Below are 12,051 nucleotides of genomic sequence, written 5' to 3' on the forward strand. Positions count from 1 at the left end.
GTTCAAGAGGGTAAAGAGAGACACCTGCGAGGAGCCGAGAAGAATGATGCTAACTACAGTTCTTTCAAGTTAGAGCTCCTTGCCTTGGTCTGGGCAGTCACTGAGAAGTTCAAGGACTACCTGGCAGCCACTCCCTTTACAGTTTACACTAACAACAATCCGTTGGCACACCTGAATACTGCAAAATTGGGAGCCATTGAACAGCGTTGGGCCTCCAGACTGGCTAACTATGACTTCCGTATCAAGTATAGGAGTGGTAAAAGAAACATCAATGCTGATGTACTATCCCGAATGGCTCCTGGCGAAGAACCACCCGTAGAAGACATGTGGGAAGATGTGGAGATGCCGCCCTTCTATCAAAGGTTCGTGAGTCCAAATACTCAGGCTACCCAGGAGGGAGAAGAGCCTGGACCCCCCAAGATTCCGGAAGACCTGTATACTTGGAAGACTCTCCAGGATGAGAGCCGAACCATGGGGGATCTCCTAGATTACTTACTCCAGAAGAGGGTACCCACTCGCCTGCGCAAGTCACAAGGAGACTATGAATTGAAACGATTTTGGCGACAACTAAATCGCCTGTTCATCCACAAGGGATTACTGTACCACAATTCCTTGGATCCAGTTTTAGGTTAGAGTCCGTATCAAATTCTAGTTCCCCGAAGGGACGCAGCCATGGTCCTTAATGCATACCACGATCAGTCAGGACATTTTGGAGTTCACAAGACTGAAGCCACCATCAGACGAAGGTTTTACTGGGTGGGAATGCGTGGAGATATTGAAAAGTGGTGTGCCGAATGCAATGTTACCAAGAATCTTCGCAAAGATGCGAGAGCACCTCTACACTGAGAGACCTAATCAATTGGTTGCCTTGGACCATGTGAAGCTGTCACCCACTTGATCTGGCTATACATATGCCCTGACCATGGTGGACCATTACTCCAAGTGGGTGGTGGTTGTCCCTGTCAAAGACCTTACTGCAAGGACTGCTGCTCAAATGTTCTACAACCATTATGTCCAGCCTTTGGGGTGTCCAGAGTCAGTCCTCACAGATCGAGGGACTGCCTTTGAAGCTCAGCTGTTTAAAGAACTGTTCCATGATTGAAAGAAACATCAGACCATAGCCTATCATCCTCAGGGGAATGGATTGTGCGAAAGGATCAATCAAGTGTTCATTCATATGCTGAGAGCAGCGTCTGTCTCTAGACACGAAGAGTGGCCCCGACTCCTGCCTGAGCTGTTGGAAATCTACAATAACACTATCCACTGCTCCACAGGGTACACTCCATTTTTCCTCATGATGGGGCGACATGGTCAGCTGCCAAAGGATAGGGCTTTTGGATTACAAGCCCCTTTTAATAACTCCCCTCAGACCTCACAAGAATGGGTCACTGAGCATCAAAGGAGGATTGAATAGGCTAAAGAGATTGTGGAAAAGAAGATGGGTGAAGCTCAGGACCGACAGCAAAGAGATTACAATCGACATGCTTCATCCAAACCATTGCAGCTTAGAGACAGAGTGTGGCTCAGAAAATTCCTCAGGTCACATAAGCTGGATTCCCTCTGGGAGACAGAGCCCTACACTATTACTGCAGTGCCGTATCCTGATACGGATGTCTACGAGATCCAAAAGGAGGGATTTGAACCCCAGGTGGTCCATAGAAATAGGATTAAACTATGTCTAAAAGAAGAATTACAACAGCCACCTCCTCCTACTCCCCCAACTGCAAGGCCAATTAGAGAATATGTTCCAGGAGAAGGAATTCATCCATCAATGGACGTTCCAGTGTTCTCCCCTCATCAGCCTGCAATGTTCTGTGGTGTACCGTGGCCAACCCCTGTCCAGCCATCTTTAGTCTCCTCGCCCAACTTTAGTCCATCTCCACTGACAGCTCCAAGCAACTTAGAGCCGGCTATGCCTATTCCAATGGGTTCTCTCAGTCCAGAAAGGGATCTCACTCCTGCTTCCAGCCCTCAAGCTGGTCCCTCAGGGACTGAAGTCGTCAGAGAGTTGATGATCAACGAGGTTCCGAATAGTCCAGAGATGGTGTTGCGACGTTCTCAAAGGTCTACTCAGGGTAACCTACCCTTAAGATACCAAGACTGACTCTTCACATAATTCATGTACACATAGTACATCAAATAATCACTCTAGTGTACCTACCTCACTATAACTGTCAGGATCCGGGTTGGCGGAAGGTGAGGACACTGGAAGTGGATCCTCTGAACCAGAGAGGTGATGGCGTGGGCCGTACCAGGGGAACGGAGTCTAAGGGGTTACTGGTATTCACCAGAGCCCGCCGCAAAGCGGGATGGACTTGCTGCGGCAGGTAACCCCCAGGTCGTTCCTCCCAGTAGCGACTCAACCTCTCTGGCGGCTGAGATGGCACGGTACAAAAGGACAAGGCAAGGTCAGACGTAGCAGAAAGGTCAGGGCAGGTGGCAAGGTTCGTAGTCAGGGGCAACAGCAGAGATTCTGGAAACACAGGCAAGGACACACTGGAACGCTTTCACTAGGCACTAGGCAACAAGATCCGGCAATGACAGGAAGGGGAAGTGATGTTTTATAGGGGAAACAGTGATTAGACTAGATTGGGACAGGCACCAATTAGTGGTGCACTGGCCCTTTACATTTCAGAGAGCCGGCGCGTGCGTGCCCTAGAGAGCGGGGCCGCGCGCGCCGGGCAGGGACAGAGGAAGGACGGAGCGGGTGAGAAGGGACATGGGATGCGATCCGTGAACGGGCATGTCCCGTCCCACAGATCGCATCCCCTCCGGTGACAGGGTAGCAGCGCTCTCGGTCAGCAGCGCCGACTGGAGCGCTGCAAGCATAGTAACGCCGCGAGCGCTCCGGGGAAGCAGCGGGACCCGGAGCACTCTGCGTTACAGTAACCCCCCCTTGGGTCTCCCCTTCTTTTTGGAACCCAGAAATCTACGAATGAGTTCCTTATCAAGGATATTGATCTCGGGTTCCCAGGACCTCTCTTCGGGGCCACAATTCTCCCAATCAACAAGAAAAAATCTTTTACCTCGGACAACCCTGGAGGCGAGAATCTCTTTCACAGAGAAGATATCAGAGGATCCAGAGACAAGAGCAGGAAGAATGACTTTGGGAGAATAGCGGTTAAGAACAATAGGTTTGAGTAGAGAGACATGGAAGGAGTTAGGAATACGGAGAGAGGGGGGCAGATGAAGTTGGTAAGAGACAGGGTTGATTTGTTTTTTGACTTTGAAAGGCCCTAAAAATCGGGGGCCCAACTTGTAACTGGGTACACGGAATCGAATATACTTAGCAGAAAGCCATACCTTGTCACCAGGGGAAAATACCGGAGGAACCCTTCTCTTTTTATCAGCAATGCACCTTCATTCGAGATGAGGCCAGTAGAAGCGATTTTTGAGTCTCACGCCAAATGGAAGAAAAATCTTGCGTCAATTCATCAACGGCAGGAACCCCAGAGGAAGTGGGGATAGGGAGGGGGGGAAGCGGGTGACGGCCGTACACCACAAAAAATGGGGATTTGGAAGAAGACTCAGAGTTTTTAAAATTGTACGAAAATTCAGCCCAGGGCAAGAGGTCCACCCAATCGTCTTGGCGAGAGGAGACAAAATGTCGCAGGTAGTCACCAAGTATCTGATTTACTCTTTCCACTTGACCGTTGGATTGAGGGTGGTAAGCAGAAGAAAAATTTAGTTTGATTTTTAATTGACTGCAGAGTGCCCTCCAAAATTTAGAAACAAACTGGACGCCTCTGCCTGAAACGATGTGCGTGGGAAGCCCGTGGAATCGAAAAATATGAAGAAAAAATTGTTTCGCCAATTGAGGCGCAGAATGAAGACCCGGCAGAGGAACAAAATGAGCCATTTAAGAAAAACGATCAACGACCACCCAGATGACTGTATTATTGCGGGAAGGTGGCAGATCATTGATGAAGTCCATACCAATATGGGACCATGGCTGTTCAGGTACAGGTAAAGGAAGGAGGAGACCTGCCGGCTTCTAGCGTGGAGTCTTGTCACGGGCACAGGTAGTACAAGCCCGAACAAAATCAGTCACATCCTTCTGCAAGGTGGGCCACCAATAGTGTCTGGAAATCAACTGCTCCGACTTCTTGACACCAGCATGTCCGGCCAAAAGAGAAGAATGACCCCATTTAAGAATTTTGTGGCGAAGGTGTGAAGGTACAAAGGTCTTCCCTGGAGGAACTTGCACAAGAGTGGTAGGAGCGGAGGAGATGAGACACTCAGGAGGTATGATGTGCTGTGGAGGGGCTTCAGATTCGGAAACATCGGTGGAACGTGATAGTGCGTCAGCTCTAACGTTCTTGTCAGCCGGACGAAAATGAATTCCACTCCTCGAGTGCCAATTTAATAGCTAAAAGCTCACGATCTCCAATCGAATAATTTTTTTCTGCAGGAGAGAAGGTCTTGGAGAAAAAGCCACACGTGCGATTTTTCCCAGTAGTGGTCTTTTGAGTTAAAACGGCACCGGCACCAACAGAAGAAGCATCTACTTCAAGGATAAAAGGCTTTGAGGGGTCAGGCCTGGACAGGACAGGTGCAGAAGCGAAGGCAGCCTTGAGCAGATTAAAGGACTCCTCCGCCATAGATGGCCAGGACTTCGGGTTCGCGTCCTTTTTGGTCAACGCTACAATAGGAGTAACGATGGTGGAGAAGTGGGGAATAAATTGATGATAGTAATTAGCGAACCCGAGGAAGCGTTGGATAGCTCGCAATCCAGAGGGACGAGGCCAATCAAGAACCGCAGAGAGTTTGACAGGATCCATTTGAAGGCGTTGGCTGGACACAATGTAACCCAAGAAAGGTAGACTACTGCGTTCAAAGAGACACTTTTCTATCTTAGCGTAAAGGTGATTTTTGCGTAGGCGCTGTAACATCTGACGGACATGGAGGCGATGTTCCTCAGGGTTAGAAGAAAAAATAAGAATGTCATCCAGGTAGACCACTACACAAGTATATAGCAAGTCACGAAAAATCTCATTGACAAAGTCTTGGAAAACTGCTGGGGCGTTGCAAAGGCCGAAAGGCATGACAAGATACTCAAAATGTCCGTCACGGGTGTTGAATGCAGTTTTCCACTCGTCTCCTTCACGTATACGGATAAGATTATAAGCCCCTCTTAGATCGAGTTTGGTAAAAATTTTCGCTCCCCGCAGACGGTCAAACAATTCAGAGATAAGGGGAAGTGGGTAATGATTCTTAACGGTAATTTTATTTAAACCGCGGTAATCGATGCATGGGTGTAGGGTTCCATCTTTCTTAGCAACGAAGAAGAATCCTGCTCCAGCAGGGGACGAAGATTTTCAGATAAATCCTTTTTTTAGATTTTCTTGAATATACTCGGACATGGCTTGGGTCTCTGGGGCAAAGAGCGGAAAAATCCTGCCACGCGGTGGAGAAGTACCAGGAAGCAAGTCAATAGGGCAGTCAAAGGGTCTGTGTGGAGGTAAGACCTCTGCTTGCTTTTTACAAAAAACATCGGAAAAGTCTTGGTAGGCCTTAGGCAGGCCTGGCAGAGAAGAAGCGATGGTTACTTGACTGATGGGTAAGGTCTTAAGGCATCGCAGGTGACAGGTAGGACCCCAACTTCTAATGTCCCCAGAAGACCAGTCGAGAGTAGGAGAGTGGAGCTGGAGCCAAGGCAAGCCTAGTAAAACTTGAGAAGTACAGTTGGGAAGCACAAAAAATTCAATCTCCTCATGATGGAGGACACCTACGTTCATGCGCAAGGGCACAGTGCGATAGCACACGGTACAGTCCAGATTCTATCCACTGACAGAAGAAATGAAGAGAGGCTTGTCGAGACGGGTCACAGGGATGTTGAATCTGTTGACTAATGAAGTTACCTGTTGAACCTGAGTCCAGAAAGGCCACGGCAGAAAAGGCAGATTTAGCAGGCAAAGAAATCCGTACAGGAATAGTTAAGCGTGGAGAGGTAGAATCCACACCCAGTAACACCTCTCCCACGTTTACTAGGTGCATGCGTCTTCCCAGACGCGGAGGACGAATAGGACAGTCCTTCAGGAAATGCTCGGAGCTCGCACAGTAAAGGCAAAGGTTCTCATTCCTACGGCGAGTCCTCTCAAATTGGGTCAGGCGAGACCGATCCACTTGCATAGCCTCCTCGGCGGAAGGCACAGGTTGCAGCGGATGCTGGAAGAGAGGTGTTGGGCGGGGAAACCGCCTGGTGTGAACGAGATCCTTTTCTTGGCGTAGCTCCTGTCGCCTTTGTGAAAAACGCATATCAATGCGGGTGGCCAAATGGATTAGTTCAGACAGGGTTGAGGGTATCTCTCGTGCGGCCAGAACATCTTTGATGTGGCTGGATAAACCCTTCTTTAAGGTCGCGCAGAGAGCCTCATTATTCCAGGCTAATTCTGAGGCAAGAGTCCGGAACTGAATGGCGTAATCGCCCATTGAAGAGTTTCCTTGAACAAGATTCAACAAGGCCGTCTCGGCAGAAGAAACCCGGGCTGGTTCCTCAAAAACAGAGCGTGTTTCTGAGAAGAAGGTTTGGACTGAAGCGGTGGCAGGATCGTTGCGGTCCCAAAGCGGAGTGGCCCAAGACAACGCCTTTCCAGAGAATAAGCTGACCACGAATGCCACCTTAGACCGTTCCGTGGGAAACTGGTCAGCCAATAGCTCCAAGTGCAGAGAACATTGGGTCAGGAAACCATGGCACAACTTAGAGTCCCCATCAAACTTATCCGGAAGAGAAAGACGGACTCTGGTGCTGGAAGCGGCAGCTTGCAGTTGAGGAACTGGCGGAGAAGATGGCTGTAGAGGCAGAAGTTGCTGAACCATTGCAGTCAGTTGTGACAACTGATGTCCTTGTTGGACTACTTGTTGAGACTGTTGGGCCACAACGGAGGAAAGGTCTCCAAGGCTAGGTAGCGGCACCTCAGCGGAATCCATGGCCGAATCTACTGTCAGGATCCGGGTTGGCGGAAGGTGAGGACACTGGAAGTGGATCCTCTGAACCAGAGAGGTGATGGCGTGGGCCGTACCAGGGGAACGGAGTCTAAGGGGTTACTGGTATTCACCAGAGCCCGCCGCAAAGTGGGATGGACTTGCTGCGGCAGGTAACCCCCAGGTCGTTCCTCCCAGTAGCGACTCAACCTCTCTGGCGGCTGAGATGGCGCGGTACAAAAGGACAAGGCAAGGCAAGGTCAGACGTAGCAGAAAGGTCAGGGCAGGCGGCAAGGTTCGTAGTCAGGGGCAACCGCAGAGATTCTGGAAACACAGGCAAGGACACACTGGAACGCTTTCACTAGGCACTAGGCAACAAGATCCGGCAATGACAGGAAGGGGAAGTGATGTTTTATAGGGGAAACAGTGATTAGACTAGATTGGGCCAGGCACCAATTAGTGGTGCACTGGCCCTTTAAATTTCAGAGAGCCGGCGCGCGCGCGCCCTAGAGAGCGGGGCCACGCGCGCCGGGCAGGGACAGAGGAAGGACGGAGCGGGTGAGAAGGGACATGGGATGCGATCTGTGAACGGGCACGTCCCGTCCCACGGATCGCATCCCCTCCGGTGACAGGGTAGCAGCGCTCTCGGTCAGCAGCGCCGACCGGAGTGCTGCAAGCAGAGTAACGCCGCGAGCCCTCCGGGGATGCAGCGGGACCCGGAGCGCTCGGCGTTACAATAACTTAGTACACAAAACAAAAATATCTCACATTCTAAGTAACCAAAGAACCAAAACTTTAAGGGATTGTAGCCTATATCATTATTCAATTTCTGCCACTGTTGTGTACACTAACTTTGTTCTCTTTACATGTTCAGGCTGTTCTTCCTGGCCAGAAGGTGCTCCTGTAAGCCTAAGTATATACACATATTCATAAAGGTAACCTAGATAAGGTCTATCTGTTGAGTTCTAGGGATAAGTGCGTGTAGCCAATGGACCCTAGTAGCTAGTTATTGGTAGATAGCCACAGGCAAGCCAATATAACTTCAGTGTACTAGACAGGGAGCACATGTGGTAATAACAATGTCAAGTGAGATGTATAAAATGTTATATAATGTTTCTAGTCAGTCAAAATAAAATAAAATAATGAAAAAGTAAGTAAAAGTGTTAGGATGTATCTAATGCCTTATAATTTCATCCTGTTACAAAATTTGTGAACAGCATAATCCTGTTCATGAGTTTATCAGTTCTCATCTCTGTACATCAAAGTGTATATAAAGTTTGTTTAGAAAAACTAAACTAGTATATAGTAAATAACAAAAATTCTTCAGAGCTTGCAAGGACTCTTATCATATGCAAAGACTCTTTTGATACGTTCATACAGCCTGAATAATGGACATTTGAAAGACTATGCCCAGGACTGTAAAAAACAATTGTTGCACTTCGTCCCTCTGCCTTAGGGGACAGACGTCGAGGCTGACTTATCTTAAGTAAGGGGGTTTGTGGTGTCCCGGTACCGTATGGTATACCTTACCTTGTGTGGTGGTCCCAAAGTCAGACCTACTTCGTTCCAGTAGCATCCTCATAGTGGGATAGCCCTTAGTCGCCTCTTCCTTATTCAATTCTATGATGTCTACATGTATAAATATTGTATATTTAATTATCTATATAAAGTCGCAGGACCTTAGGTCACATGACTAATGTTAATTCTAGTAAGGTATGTTGAAGGACCTTCCTAGGTCATGTGTGTGGTCACATGGTTAGACCATAATTCCTTGTAAAGTGAATGACAGATGGTATGGACCAGTGAGCTTAAGGCCTGCCCCTGCCCATATAAGGGAGCTGCCAGCCAATCATGGCTCTCTTGCTCCTGAGCTGCAAAGCAAGCAGCATATCTCTTGGGTGCCGGACAATCAGAGAGAGAAGAGTTCCGTGTTACTTACAAAGACAAGCTTAGGCCTGAAGCCTGCCTGCCTCAGCCTGAATCTAATCGTGAGTTATGATATCAATCCCCGCTAAAGCTAGTGTGACTGCTGGACCTAAACTTAATCCCCTAAATCCAGCGGAACAGCACTTATTCCTTTTCTAAGCTCAGAATTCACGAGGTCCCAACCAACTGTCAGGATCTTAATAGACTCTTGTACAAAGACTGTTCCTGTTTAATGTTGCATAAAAGCTGCAGTAAAAGTTCCGACAGTTTTCTGTAAACCTCCAGTTATGGACAATCATTTATTATACCTCCCTATCGTTCTTGGGTGATAGGACAAGCATATACAGAGGAGCCCCCACCCTGGCGTCATGAGTGATAAGGGTTAAACAAGCACCCTTTAGTTACCGTACAGCTACACCCCATATACCCTACAACCCTAGGTTACCACAGCTAGAAATTTACCGGAGCACACTTCCGGGGTTGTACGCATCCCGCCTGCCAGTGGACGTCTCCCTGGCGAAAACCTTTTTCCACCAACCAGACTCCAGGACATTACTGGTAAGAGGCACAGTGTGCCAAATCCCCAAATCCACTCAAAACTTTCCCTGTGCCGCCGGGGTAGAGTGGTCCACATTTGAGGGGCCTCCAGCGCTGCAGAACGCAGCCTCATGCACCCAAAGGATTACAATTAAGAGACTATCTATATCCCACTCACCAATCTCTATCCCTGTGCTGCCAGGGTAGAGTGGGATACACACAAGGAACCCCCAGCTCCACAGAGCACATTTATTTGAACCCCTTACCAATACGCTACCGCATGCAGTATCCTGACCAGATATGAGCTATACAGAGACATCGCTACTCAGACTATTTGTAATCAACTATACAAGGCACGATCTCCGTGCATACAACTTTAAGACTATTTGCCACACTGGGATACCAGCACTTTTTTACCCTTAATATTATTTGTCTATTTAATTTAATTTAACTGTATGAATATTTTATACATTCACTACCTTGCTTATCGTGGTGAGTCCGATGTAAGGGCCCTACAAAGGACACCACAAGCACTATCATTGTAATAATAAATGTTTTAAATTATTTCACTGGATCTACAACATTTTTCACATATATTTTATATATGGTGATAATGAAGCCCAGACTTGAGGAAAGTGTACCCCCACTTTATACATTGTTCGCAGGTTGTATGGGATACACAACCTTTTTCACATTAGTACTCATCTGGCAGTAATACTACAGGGTGGGCCATTTATATGGATACACCTTAATAAAAGGGGAATGGTTGGTGATATTAACTTCCTGTTTGTGGCACATTAGTATATGTAAGGGGGGAAAATTTTCAAAATGGGTGGTGACCGTGGTGGCCATTTTGAAGTCGGCCATTTTGAATCCAACTTTAGTTTTTCCAATAGGAAGAGGGTCATGTGACAAATCAAACTTATTGGGAATTTCACAAGAAAAACAATGATGTGCTTGGTTTTAATGTAACTTTATTCTTTCATGAGTTATTTACAAGTTTCTGACCACTTATAAAATGTGTTCAATGTGCTACCCATTGTGTTGGATTGTCAATGCAACCCTCTTCTCCCACACTTCACACACTATAGCAACACCGCAGAAGAAATGCTAGCACAGGCTTCCAGTATCCGTAGTTTCAGGTGCTGCAGAACGGGCAAAACAAAAATTGGAACAGGACCCTCAGTTTACGCAGAAGATTTTGTTCAGTGTTGAGGCAAACTTTTATGTGAATGGTGAAGTTAACAAACAAAACCACCGCTATTGGTCTGACACTAACCCACATTGGATAGATCCCTCCAAGACTGTTGGAACACAAAAATTGATGGTATGGTGTGCTATATGGGATACAAAGATAGTGGGGCCATTCTTCATCAATGGAATCCTCAAGGCCACTGGATATGCAAAATTGCTAAATGATGATGTGTTCCCTCTTTATGCACTGAAGCTGGCACGTTCCCTGAGTTTTTCCAGCAAGATGGTGCACCACCACATTATGGGTGTCAGGTCCGACCATTCCTAGATGAACAGTTTCCTGGAAAGTGGATTGGTCGTCGTGGGACAGTTGAATGATCCCCAAGGTCTCCTGATCTGACCCCCTTAGACTTTTATCTTTGGGGTCATCTGAAGGCAATTGTCTATGCTGTGAAGATACGAGATGTGCAGCACCTGAAACTACGGATACTGGAAGCCTGTGCTAGCATTTCTCCTGCGGTGTTGCTATCAGTGTGTGAAGAGTGGGAGAAGAGGGTTGCATTGACAATCCAACACAATGGGCAGCACATTGAACACATTTTATAAGTGGTCAGAAACTTGTAAATAACTCATGAAAGAATAAAGTTACGTTAAAACCAAGCACATCATTGTTTTTCTTGTGAAATTCCCAATAAGTTTGATGTGTCACATGATCCTCTTCCTATTGAAAAAACAAAAGTTGGATTCAAAATGGCCGACTTCAAAATGGCCTATATGGTCACCACCCATCTAGAAAAGTTTCCGCCCTCACAAGTTGTTTCGTGCACCTTGCACACTTTCTTTAGCCAGAACAGATGTTCTGCCTGGCTGAGCACCACCGTCACAGGCTTGTTTGATCAGTACATCCTTCAGTACATTTCCGTGAGCCTCTCCACGCTTATTTTGGTATGTGCCGGCTTTACTTCTCCACTGCATCAAACCACGAGTCAGGCAACATTGCACAACCAATAAGAATCACTCTCAAGCACCTCATGTGAGCTAGATAACCTTTGATTTCAAGCGCCACGTGTAAGCTAGATGAACTTTGACCTCTGTGGAAACAGTTTGAACTGAGTTATTCTGTTAAAACTAGTTTTCTCTACTTTAAACCAGTTTCAATTGCCATTCGGTTTTTGATTAATAGTAAATTCTAGTTTAAACAAAGGAGTTCATTAAGTATTCTAGTTTGTACGAAGGTGTTCAGTAAATATTCTTGTTTGTAAGAAGGCATTAATGAAAAACTGGTGTTTCAACAAAGGCGTTCAATAAAACCTGGTTTTAACTAGGAAAAAATGTCAATTCTAGTTTTCACAAAGACATTCAGTCAAAACTAATTTTCACTGGGGAAAAGCAGTCAATTCTAGTTTTCACAAAGGCATTTAGTCAAAACTAGTTTTCACTAGGGAAAACCTGTTTTACCTAAAAATTAGT

At 46.9% G+C, this 12,051-nt stretch overlaps 1 protein-coding gene across 5 annotated transcripts in view; it reads left to right on the plus strand.

The window, feature by feature from the left end:
• STAT1 (signal transducer and activator of transcription 1) overlaps nt 1-12,051 on the plus strand; it is a 1,320,138-nt gene that overhangs the window by 1,201,906 nt on the left and 106,181 nt on the right. The gene's annotated exons all lie outside the window — the stretch shown is intronic.

Source organism: Hyla sarda, chromosome 8 (genome assembly GCF_029499605.1).
Source record: "Hyla sarda isolate aHylSar1 chromosome 8, aHylSar1.hap1, whole genome shotgun sequence".
Lineage (NCBI taxonomy): Eukaryota > Metazoa > Chordata > Amphibia > Anura > Hylidae > Hyla > Hyla sarda.